The sequence below is a fragment of the Acipenser ruthenus genome, unplaced genomic scaffold (genome assembly GCF_902713425.1).
Source record: "Acipenser ruthenus unplaced genomic scaffold, fAciRut3.2 maternal haplotype, whole genome shotgun sequence".
Taxonomy (NCBI): Eukaryota; Metazoa; Chordata; class Actinopteri; order Acipenseriformes; family Acipenseridae; genus Acipenser; species Acipenser ruthenus.
The window spans coordinates 1-12089 of NW_026708548.1; the positions used below are offsets into that span (position 1 = coordinate 1).

A 12089-nucleotide genomic window follows, 5' to 3' on the forward strand; every position below is an offset into this window, starting at 1 on the left:
GTGACGAAGCCGCCTGCCGGAGAGTTGTTGAACAACTAGTGAGTGAGTTCCTTCCTCCGACGGGTTCGTGTTTGTTTCTGTCTTTGACCATAGTTTCAGGGGAGAGCGCGAACGCAGTCCCCCACTACCAGAAATTATGCAGTCGAGATTCCCGCATTTGGGGAATTCGCAGGGGTCAGCACAGCCGGAGTGCAATGGCCGAGCCTCGCCCTGGGTGAACCACCTTCATGATCATGGTATCTCCCCTGCCAGGTAAGTATGAGTTGTACACATTGCGAGTCGTCACCCGTCCACAAGAGACATTTTTCAAAGAAACGGTGCCTACATCTGCAATTTAAAGAAACACTCTTTTCCTAATATAACATTTTCATTGTTATCATATCGCACTTTCCAGTCTGTTGGGTGTAATGGGTTCCTTCAGTTTTCAGTATAAGTATTTATAAATTGCATTCCCGTAATGCCTCTCGGTATATATTTGCATGCGCCTTTATCATTGGAGGACAAGATGCCAGGATTTACACAGGACGACGTCATTCGTGCAGCAGCATGTGAGATGTTCCGCAAAAGAAGCGACGGGTCTGTATACACGTCTGCGTAAACGAAATAAAAAAAAATGTAACAAATGTACGACTTTCAAAAAGAAAGCAAGCAAAACATTGGTCAAACATTTGTTAAGGTCACACATAATATAAATAAACTCGAACGAATGAACGGGTCACTAAATCCGTTCTTGGTTGATATGCTCGTTTTGTTCTCTTGTTTGGCACAATAATCTAAACACGCAGTTTGTGGCTTTAAAACATGTCTCGTTCTGTTACTATAATAAAAAGTACTTCATCAACTTTTATTTCTTTTTTTAATTAATTAAACTAACCATAACTAGCAAAACTCGTCAGTACTTTTGTCTTAACCCTGTTCACATTTGTTTGTATCGGACCGCTACTGGTAGTTTCGGCTTAGAATATAATACGATAACCCTTTCTGTCCTAACTCAGTTTTCAAAACCAGTAAAGGCTGATACAATACTTGTTCGTGTGTGGAATGGGACAATAAAAAAACAAAAAAAAGAAAACGATGTTTAGACTTACAGCTTCCAGGTTAGTAACATAAATAACAAGGGAAATAGCGCCCCCTGTCAAGCTGCAGAAAGAAAAGCTTACAGCACCTGGTATTCCCAGGCGGTCTCCCATCCAAGTACTAACCAGGCCCGACCTTGCTTAGCTTCCGAGATCAGACGAGATCGGGCGTTCTCAAGGTGGTATGGCCGTAAGCGAACGACAGTCTTGGTTTATCTCTTTCATAGTATTAAGTTAATATCATTCATGCAATGACAGGTTGGGGGAGGGATTTCCAGATCTCTAATTTGTCACAAACGTTAACATTTAAGCAGCTCTGGGCTCCACGTGTGCGGGCCCGTGTGTCCGTGTGTCTGTGTGTGTATATAGCAGCATTAAAAGTGCCATTAGATTCTTGCGAAATTGTATGTTCACAAAGTAGTAGCCACACGTTGGCATTGAAAGTGTTAAGTTCTCAAAGGCATCCATTTTGTATATTACCCTCTTTTAGTTTGAATCTGCAGCAGTGTTGTAATGGATCTCAGCTGTACTACTGAGCTGTGTTGCCGTTGGAGGACTGTATGCCCTGAAACCAATTTGATGTTTATTCTACAAAATAAATCCCCCTTTCAAACAACTCGTGTGGTTCTTTAGGCTGAGCAGTACGGCAAGGGTCCCTCTCCTCCAGTTAGAGACAGCATACATGTGGTTACATGATACATGGATGAAGGCTTATTGTGACCTGTTCGACTCCTCGAGACCATCACTTTCAATTCAAACACAAAATGTCTCGTTTTCAATCGCTCGACAACACCCACAGTACAGAAATGTGCATTAATGATCAACAAAATGAGAATACGTTAAAAAAAAAAAAAAAAAAGATGTAAAGCTGGTAGATTCGTATCTCAGAGGAACGGGAAATTAAAACAAGGTAAAGGCAATCATCTAAATAAAGCTGAATCAATAACGGATAACGACATAGAACGTCTGTACAGAACTGAAACACTATGTTTTAAAAAAACAACTGTACCGCTGAACCTCGTCTTCTTTAATATTAGCAACTTTGTAACTTTGATACACGTGCCGCTGACTCGTTACTTTGTCTTCTCAAGATGAAACACTTCACAATACATGTACATAAAACACTTTGGTACTTTCTAGAACATTATACGCTCCGAAAGAAAAAACAAAATCTCATTCCCAGTCTGACAGAGCCACCTGCTGGAGATATATAGATAATCGCTAATTGCTTTCAATACCTGTGTTTTTAACTTTGACTATAACATCAGGGGAGAGCGCGAACGCGATTGCAGCCCTGCTTGTAAATCTGCTTGTATGTGGTTTTATGTTGTCTAATTAAAGTGTTTGTCTGCCAAGATATGATTTAAGGGGCTTAGTGGTCAGGTGGTTAAAGAAAAGCTCTTGTTACCGGGAGGTTCCTGGTTCAATCCCAGCTCAGCCACTGGCTCATTGTGTGTGACCCTGTCCCTGAGCAAGTCCCTTAACCTCCTTGTGCTCCTTCCTTCAAATGAGATGTAAAACCCAGGTCCTATTGTAAGTGACTCTGCAGCAGCAGCAGCAGCAGCAGCAGTTGTGATGCACAGTTTATCTGAATAAAAAACATCAACTAAATAAATAAAACTGATAAGCTCGAAAATGATTTCCAATTATTTAAAATAAAAATAAAAACTTTGATACAGACACTGCTGAGTCTTTACTTTTAGTCTTGTCAATAAAAAATAACGAAACATGGAAATAGATGTGCAGGAACCACGTAGCTATTTATTTGACAGTCAGAAAGCTAAAAACATTGAGCTCCTTTTAAAGAAAACCTGACTCCCTGTGTGACGAAGCCGCCTGCCGGAGAGTTGTTGAACAACTAGTGAGTGAGTTCCTTCCTCCGACGGGTTCGTGTTTGTTTCTGTCTTTGACCATAGTTTCAGGGGAGAGCGCGAACGCAGTCCCCCACTACCAGAAATTATGCAGTCGAGATTCCCGCATTTGGGGAATTCGCAGGGGTCAGCACAGCCGGAGTGCAATGGCCGAGCCTCGCCCTGGGTGAACCACCTTCATGATCATGGTATCTCCCCTGCCAGGTAAGTATGAGTTGTACACATTGCGAGTCGTCACCCGTCCACAAGAGACATTTTTCAAAGAAACGGTGCCTACATCTGCAATTTAAAGAAACACTCTTTTCCTAATATAACATTTTCATTGTTATCATATCGCACTTTCCAGTCTGTTGGGTGTAATGGGTTCCTTCAGTTTTCAGTATAAGTATTTATAAATTGCATTCCCGTAATGCCTCTCGGTATATATTTGCATGCGCCTTTATCATTGGAGGACAAGATGCCAGGATTTACACAGGACGACGTCATTCGTGCAGCAGCATGTGAGATGTTCCGCAAAAGAAGCGACGGGTCTGTATACACGTCTGCGTAAACGAAATAAAAAAAAATGTAACAAATGTACGACTTTCAAAAAGAAAGCAAGCAAAACATTGGTCAAACATTTGTTAAGGTCACACATAATATAAATAAACTCGAACGAATGAACGGGTCACTAAATCCGTTCTTGGTTGATATGCTCGTTTTGTTCTCTTGTTTGGCACAATAATCTAAACACGCAGTTTGTGGCTTTAAAACATGTCTCGTTCTGTTACTATAATAAAAAGTACTTCATCAACTTTTATTTCTTTTTTTAATTAATTAAACTAACCATAACTAGCAAAACTCGTCAGTACTTTTGTCTTAACCCTGTTCACATTTGTTTGTATCGGACCGCTACTGGTAGTTTCGGCTTAGAATATAATACGATAACCCTTTCTGTCCTAACTCAGTTTTCAAAACCAGTAAAGGCTGATACAATACTTGTTCGTGTGTGGAATGGGACAATAAAAAAACAAAAAAAAGAAAACGATGTTTAGACTTACAGCTTCCAGGTTAGTAACATAAATAACAAGGGAAATAGCGCCCCCTGTCAAGCTGCAGAAAGAAAAGCTTACAGCACCTGGTATTCCCAGGCGGTTTCCCATCCAAGTACTAACCAGGCCCGACCTTGCTTAGCTTCCGAGATCAGACGAGATCGGGCGTTCTCAAGGTGGTATGGCCGTAAGCGAACGACAGTCTTGGTTTATCTCTTTCATAGTATTAAGTTAATATCATTCATGCAATGACAGGTTGGGGGAGGGATTTCCAGATCTCTAATTTGTCACAAACGTTAACATTTAAGCAGCTCTGGGCTCCACGTGTGCGGGCCCGTGTGTCCGTGTGTCTGTGTGTGTATATAGCAGCATTAAAAGTGCCATTAGATTCTTGCGAAATTGTATGTTCACAAAGTAGTAGCCACACGTTGGCATTGAAAGTGTTAAGTTCTCAAAGGCATCCATTTTGTATATTACCCTCTTTTAGTTTGAATCTGCAGCAGTGTTGTAATGGATCTCAGCTGTACTACTGAGCTGTGTTGCCGTTGGAGGACTGTATGCCCTGAAACCAATTTGATGTTTATTCTACAAAATAAATCCCCCTTTCAAACAACTCGTGTGGTTCTTTAGGCTGAGCAGTACGGCAAGGGTCCCTCTCCTCCAGTTAGAGACAGCATACATGTGGTTACATGATACATGGATGAAGGCTTATTGTGACCTGTTCGACTCCTCGAGACCATCACTTTCAATTCAAACACAAAATGTCTCGTTTTCAATCGCTCGACAACACCCACAGTACAGAAATGTGCATTAATGATCAACAAAATGAGAATACGTTAAAAAAAAAAAAAAAAAGATGTAAAGCTGGTAGATTCGTATCTCAGAGGAACGGGAAATTAAAACAAGGTAAAGGCAATCATCTAAATAAAGCTGAATCAATAACGGATAACGACATAGAACGTCTGTACAGAACTGAAACACTATGTTTTAAAAAAACAACTGTACCGCTGAACCTCGTCTTCTTTAATATTAGCAACTTTGTAACTTTGATACACGTGCCGCTGACTCGTTACTTTGTCTTCTCAAGATGAAACACTTCACAATACATGTACATAAAACACTTTGGTACTTTCTAGAACATTATACGCTCCGAAAGAAAAAACAAAATCTCATTCCCAGTCTGACAGAGCCACCTGCTGGAGATATATAGATAATCGCTAATTGCTTTCAATACCTGTGTTTTTAACTTTGACTATAACATCAGGGGAGAGCGCGAACGCGATTGCAGCCCTGCTTGTAAATCTGCTTGTATGTGGTTTTATGTTGTCTAATTAAAGTGTTTGTCTGCCAAGATATGATTTAAGGGGCTTAGTGGTCAGGTGGTTAAAGAAAAGCTCTTGTTACCGGGAGGTTCCTGGTTCAATCCCAGCTCAGCCACTGGCTCATTGTGTGTGACCCTGTCCCTGAGCAAGTCCCTTAACCTCCTTGTGCTCCTTCCTTCAAATGAGATGTAAAACCCAGGTCCTATTGTAAGTGACTCTGCAGCAGCAGCAGCAGCAGCAGTTGTGATGCACAGTTTATCTGAATAAAAAACATCAACTAAATAAATAAAACTGATAAGCTCGAAAATGATTTCCAATTATTTAAAATAAAAATAAAAACTTTGATACAGACACTGCTGAGTCTTTACTTTTAGTCTTGTCAATAAAAAATAACGAAACATGGAAATAGATGTGCAGGAACCACGTAGCTATTTATTTGACAGTCAGAAAGCTAAAAACATTGAGCTCCTTTTAAAGAAAACCTGACTCCCTGTGTGACGAAGCCGCCTGCCGGAGAGTTGTTGAACAACTAGTGAGTGAGTTCCTTCCTCCGACGGGTTCGTGTTTGTTTCTGTCTTTGACCATAGTTTCAGGGGAGAGCGCGAACGCAGTCCCCCACTACCAGAAATTATGCAGTCGAGATTCCCGCATTTGGGGAATTCGCAGGGGTCAGCACAGCCGGAGTGCAATGGCCGAGCCTCGCCCTGGGTGAACCACCTTCATGATCATGGTATCTCCCCTGCCAGGTAAGTATGAGTTGTACACATTGCGAGTCGTCACCCGTCCACAAGAGACATTTTTCAAAGAAACGGTGCCTACATCTGCAATTTAAAGAAACACTCTTTTCCTAATATAACATTTTCATTGTTATCATATCGCACTTTCCAGTCTGTTGGGTGTAATGGGTTCCTTCAGTTTTCAGTATAAGTATTTATAAATTGCATTCCCGTAATGCCTCTCGGTATATATTTGCATGCGCCTTTATCATTGGAGGACAAGATGCCAGGATTTACACAGGACGACGTCATTCGTGCAGCAGCATGTGAGATGTTCCGCAAAAGAAGCGACGGGTCTGTATACACGTCTGCGTAAACGAAATAAAAAAAAATGTAACAAATGTACGACTTTCAAAAAGAAAGCAAGCAAAACATTGGTCAAACATTTGTTAAGGTCACACATAATATAAATAAACTCGAACGAATGAACGGGTCACTAAATCCGTTCTTGGTTGATATGCTCGTTTTGTTCTCTTGTTTGGCACAATAATCTAAACACGCAGTTTGTGGCTTTAAAACATGTCTCGTTCTGTTACTATAATAAAAAGTACTTCATCAACTTTTATTTCTTTTTTTAATTAATTAAACTAACCATAACTAGCAAAACTCGTCAGTACTTTTGTCTTAACCCTGTTCACATTTGTTTGTATCGGACCGCTACTGGTAGTTTCGGCTTAGAATATAATACGATAACCCTTTCTGTCCTAACTCAGTTTTCAAAACCAGTAAAGGCTGATACAATACTTGTTCGTGTGTGGAATGGGACAATAAAAAAACAAAAAAAAGAAAACGATGTTTAGACTTACAGCTTCCAGGTTAGTAACATAAATAACAAGGGAAATAGCGCCCCCTGTCAAGCTGCAGAAAGAAAAGCTTACAGCACCTGGTATTCCCAGGCGGTCTCCCATCCAAGTACTAACCAGGCCCGACCTTGCTTAGCTTCCGAGATCAGACGAGATCGGGCGTTCTCAAGGTGGTATGGCCGTAAGCGAACGACAGTCTTGGTTTATCTCTTTCATAGTATTAAGTTAATATCATTCATGCAATGACAGGTTGGGGGAGGGATTTCCAGATCTCTAATTTGTCACAAACGTTAACATTTAAGCAGCTCTGGGCTCCACGTGTGCGGGCCCGTGTGTCCGTGTGTCTGTGTGTGTATATAGCAGCATTAAAAGTGCCATTAGATTCTTGCGAAATTGTATGTTCACAAAGTAGTAGCCACACGTTGGCATTGAAAGTGTTAAGTTCTCAAAGGCATCCATTTTGTATATTACCCTCTTTTAGTTTGAATCTGCAGCAGTGTTGTAATGGATCTCAGCTGTACTACTGAGCTGTGTTGCCGTTGGAGGACTGTATGCCCTGAAACCAATTTGATGTTTATTCTACAAAATAAATCCCCCTTTCAAACAACTCGTGTGGTTCTTTAGGCTGAGCAGTACGGCAAGGGTCCCTCTCCTCCAGTTAGAGACAGCATACATGTGGTTACATGATACATGGATGAAGGCTTATTGTGACCTGTTCGACTCCTCGAGACCATCACTTTCAATTCAAACACAAAATGTCTCGTTTTCAATCGCTCGACAACACCCACAGTACAGAAATGTGCATTAATGATCAACAAAATGAGAATACGTTAAAAAAAAAAAAAAAAAAGATGTAAAGCTGGTAGATTCGTATCTCAGAGGAACGGGAAATTAAAACAAGGTAAAGGCAATCATCTAAATAAAGCTGAATCAATAACGGATAACGACATAGAACGTCTGTACAGAACTGAAACACTATGTTTTAAAAAAACAACTGTACCGCTGAACCTCGTCTTCTTTAATATTAGCAACTTTGTAACTTTGATACACGTGCCGCTGACTCGTTACTTTGTCTTCTCAAGATGAAACACTTCACAATACATGTACATAAAACACTTTGGTACTTTCTAGAACATTATACGCTCCGAAAGAAAAAACAAAATCTCATTCCCAGTCTGACAGAGCCACCTGCTGGAGATATATAGATAATCGCTAATTGCTTTCAATACCTGTGTTTTTAACTTTGACTATAACATCAGGGGAGAGCGCGAACGCGATTGCAGCCCTGCTTGTAAATCTGCTTGTATGTGGTTTTATGTTGTCTAATTAAAGTGTTTGTCTGCCAAGATATGATTTAAGGGGCTTAGTGGTCAGGTGGTTAAAGAAAAGCTCTTGTTACCGGGAGGTTCCTGGTTCAATCCCAGCTCAGCCACTGGCTCATTGTGTGTGACCCTGTCCCTGAGCAAGTCCCTTAACCTCCTTGTGCTCCTTCCTTCAAATGAGATGTAAAACCCAGGTCCTATTGTAAGTGACTCTGCAGCAGCAGCAGCAGCAGCAGCAGCAGCAGCAGTTGTGATGCACAGTTTATCTGAATAAAAAACATCAACTAAATAAATAAAACTGATAAGCTCGAAAATGATTTCCAATTATTTAAAATAAAAATAAAAACTTTGATACAGACACTGCTGAGTCTTTACTTTTAGTCTTGTCAATAAAAAATAACGAAACATGGAAATAGATGTGCAGGAACCACGTAGCTATTTATTTGACAGTCAGAAAGCTAAAAACATTGAGCTCCTTTTAAAGAAAACCTGACTCCCTGTGTGACGAAGCCGCCTGCCGGAGAGTTGTTGAACAACTAGTGAGTGAGTTCCTTCCTCCGACGGGTTCGTGTTTGTTTCTGTCTTTGACCATAGTTTCAGGGGAGAGCGCGAACGCAGTCCCCCACTACCAGAAATTATGCAGTCGAGATTCCCGCATTTGGGGAATTCGCAGGGGTCAGCACAGCCGGAGTGCAATGGCCGAGCCTCGCCCTGGGTGAACCACCTTCATGATCATGGTATCTCCCCTGCCAGGTAAGTATGAGTTGTACACATTGCGAGTCGTCACCCGTCCACAAGAGACATTTTTCAAAGAAACGGTGCCTACATCTGCAATTTAAAGAAACACTCTTTTCCTAATATAACATTTTCATTGTTATCATATCGCACTTTCCAGTCTGTTGGGTGTAATGGGTTCCTTCAGTTTTCAGTATAAGTATTTATAAATTGCATTCCCGTAATGCCTCTCGGTATATATTTGCATGCGCCTTTATCATTGGAGGACAAGATGCCAGGATTTACACAGGACGACGTCATTCGTGCAGCAGCATGTGAGATGTTCCGCAAAAGAAGCGACGGGTCTGTATACACGTCTGCGTAAACGAAATAAAAAAAAATGTAACAAATGTACGACTTTCAAAAAGAAAGCAAGCAAAACATTGGTCAAACATTTGTTAAGGTCACACATAATATAAATAAACTCGAACGAATGAACGGGTCACTAAATCCGTTCTTGGTTGATATGCTCGTTTTGTTCTCTTGTTTGGCACAATAATCTAAACACGCAGTTTGTGGCTTTAAAACATGTCTCGTTCTGTTACTATAATAAAAAGTACTTCATCAACTTTTATTTCTTTTTTTAATTAATTAAACTAACCATAACTAGCAAAACTCGTCAGTACTTTTGTCTTAACCCTGTTCACATTTGTTTGTATCGGACCGCTACTGGTAGTTTCGGCTTAGAATATAATACGATAACCCTTTCTGTCCTAACTCAGTTTTCAAAACCAGTAAAGGCTGATACAATACTTGTTCGTGTGTGGAATGGGACAATAAAAAAACAAAAAAAAGAAAACGATGTTTAGACTTACAGCTTCCAGGTTAGTAACATAAATAACAAGGGAAATAGCGCCCCCTGTCAAGCTGCAGAAAGAAAAGCTTACAGCACCTGGTATTCCCAGGCGGTTTCCCATCCAAGTACTAACCAGGCCCGACCTTGCTTAGCTTCCGAGATCAGACGAGATCGGGCGTTCTCAAGGTGGTATGGCCGTAAGCGAACGACAGTCTTGGTTTATCTCTTTCATAGTATTAAGTTAATATCATTCATGCAATGACAGGTTGGGGGAGGGATTTCCAGATCTCTAATTTGTCACAAACGTTAACATTTAAGCAGCTCTGGGCTCCACGTGTGCGGGCCCGTGTGTCCGTGTGTCTGTGTGTGTATATAGCAGCATTAAAAGTGCCATTAGATTCTTGCGAAATTGTATGTTCACAAAGTAGTAGCCACACGTTGGCATTGAAAGTGTTAAGTTCTCAAAGGCATCCATTTTGTATATTACCCTCTTTTAGTTTGAATCTGCAGCAGTGTTGTAATGGATCTCAGCTGTACTACTGAGCTGTGTTGCCGTTGGAGGACTGTATGCCCTGAAACCAATTTGATGTTTATTCTACAAAATAAATCCCCCTTTCAAACAACTCGTGTGGTTCTTTAGGCTGAGCAGTACGGCAAGGGTCCCTCTCCTCCAGTTAGAGACAGCATACATGTGGTTACATGATACATGGATGAAGGCTTATTGTGACCTGTTCGACTCCTCGAGACCATCACTTTCAATTCAAACACAAAATGTCTCGTTTTCAATCGCTCGACAACACCCACAGTACAGAAATGTGCATTAATGATCAACAAAATGAGAATACGTTAAAAAAAAAAAAAAAAAGATGTAAAGCTGGTAGATTCGTATCTCAGAGGAACGGGAAATTAAAACAAGGTAAAGGCAATCATCTAAATAAAGCTGAATCAATAACGGATAACGACATAGAACGTCTGTACAGAACTGAAACACTATGTTTTAAAAAAACAACTGTACCGCTGAACCTCGTCTTCTTTAATATTAGCAACTTTGTAACTTTGATACACGTGCCGCTGACTCGTTACTTTGTCTTCTCAAGATGAAACACTTCACAATACATGTACATAAAACACTTTGGTACTTTCTAGAACATTATACGCTCCGAAAGAAAAAACAAAATCTCATTCCCAGTCTGACAGAGCCACCTGCTGGAGATATATAGATAATCGCTAATTGCTTTCAATACCTGTGTTTTTAACTTTGACTATAACATCAGGGGAGAGCGCGAACGCGATTGCAGCCCTGCTTGTAAATCTGCTTGTATGTGGTTTTATGTTGTCTAATTAAAGTGTTTGTCTGCCAAGATATGATTTAAGGGGCTTAGTGGTCAGGTGGTTAAAGAAAAGCTCTTGTTACCGGGAGGTTCCTGGTTCAATCCCAGCTCAGCCACTGGCTCATTGTGTGTGACCCTGTCCCTGAGCAAGTCCCTTAACCTCCTTGTGCTCCTTCCTTCAAATGAGATGTAAAACCCAGGTCCTATTGTAAGTGACTCTGCAGCAGCAGCAGCAGCAGCAGTTGTGATGCACAGTTTATCTGAATAAAAAACATCAACTAAATAAATAAAACTGATAAGCTCGAAAATGATTTCCAATTATTTAAAATAAAAATAAAAACTTTGATACAGACACTGCTGAGTCTTTACTTTTAGTCTTGTCAATAAAAAATAACGAAACATGGAAATAGATGTGCAGGAACCACGTAGCTATTTATTTGACAGTCAGAAAGCTAAAAACATTGAGCTCCTTTTAAAGAAAACCTGACTCCCTGTGTGACGAAGCCGCCTGCCGGAGAGTTGTTGAACAACTAGTGAGTGAGTTCCTTCCTCCGACGGGTTCGTGTTTGTTTCTGTCTTTGACCATAGTTTCAGGGGAGAGCGCGAACGCAGTCCCCCACTACCAGAAATTATGCAGTCGAGATTCCCGCATTTGGGGAATTCGCAGGGGTCAGCACAGCCGGAGTGCAATGGCCGAGCCTCGCCCTGGGTGAACCACCTTCATGATCATGGTATCTCCCCTGCCAGGTAAGTATGAGTTGTACACATTGCGAGTCGTCACCCGTCCACAAGAGACATTTTTCAAAGAAACGGTGCCTACATCTGCAATTTAAAGAAACACTCTTTTCCTAATATAACATTTTCATTGTTATCATATCGCACTTTCCAGTCTGTTGGGTGTAATGGGTTCCTTCAGTTTTCAGTATAAGTATTTATAAATTGCATTCCCGTAATGCCTCTCGGTATATATTTGCATGCGCCTTTATC

General features: G+C 40.8%; 9 non-coding genes across 9 annotated transcripts; all 9 read right to left on the minus strand.

Annotated features, from left to right (window-relative positions):
- Positions 1–96: 96 nt before the first annotated feature.
- LOC131734282 (U1 spliceosomal RNA) lies at positions 97–260 on the minus strand. Its single transcript, XR_009326877.1, has one exon. It is a non-coding gene; the product is annotated as a U1 spliceosomal RNA (small nuclear RNA).
- Positions 261–1153: 893 nt separating this feature from the next.
- LOC131734269 (5S ribosomal RNA) lies at positions 1154–1272 on the minus strand. Its single transcript, XR_009326864.1, has one exon. It is a non-coding gene; the product is annotated as a 5S ribosomal RNA (ribosomal RNA).
- A 1723-nt stretch (positions 1273–2995) lies between these two features.
- LOC131734283 (U1 spliceosomal RNA) lies at positions 2996–3159 on the minus strand. The gene has a single exon (XR_009326878.1). It is a non-coding gene; the product is annotated as a U1 spliceosomal RNA (small nuclear RNA).
- An 893-nt stretch (positions 3160–4052) lies between these two features.
- On the minus strand, positions 4053–4171 carry LOC131734279 (5S ribosomal RNA). The gene has a single exon (XR_009326874.1). It is a non-coding gene; the product is annotated as a 5S ribosomal RNA (ribosomal RNA).
- Positions 4172–5890: 1719 nt separating this feature from the next.
- On the minus strand, positions 5891–6054 carry LOC131734284 (U1 spliceosomal RNA). The gene has a single exon (XR_009326879.1). It is a non-coding gene; the product is annotated as a U1 spliceosomal RNA (small nuclear RNA).
- Positions 6055–6947: 893 nt separating this feature from the next.
- On the minus strand, positions 6948–7066 carry LOC131734280 (5S ribosomal RNA). Its single transcript, XR_009326875.1, has one exon. It is a non-coding gene; the product is annotated as a 5S ribosomal RNA (ribosomal RNA).
- Positions 7067–8798: 1732 nt separating this feature from the next.
- On the minus strand, positions 8799–8962 carry LOC131734285 (U1 spliceosomal RNA). Its single transcript, XR_009326880.1, has one exon. It is a non-coding gene; the product is annotated as a U1 spliceosomal RNA (small nuclear RNA).
- Positions 8963–9855: 893 nt separating this feature from the next.
- LOC131734281 (5S ribosomal RNA) lies at positions 9856–9974 on the minus strand. The gene has a single exon (XR_009326876.1). It is a non-coding gene; the product is annotated as a 5S ribosomal RNA (ribosomal RNA).
- A 1719-nt stretch (positions 9975–11693) lies between these two features.
- Positions 11694–11857, minus strand: LOC131734286 (U1 spliceosomal RNA). Its single transcript, XR_009326881.1, has one exon. It is a non-coding gene; the product is annotated as a U1 spliceosomal RNA (small nuclear RNA).
- Between the last annotated feature and the right edge of the window lie 232 nt (positions 11858–12089).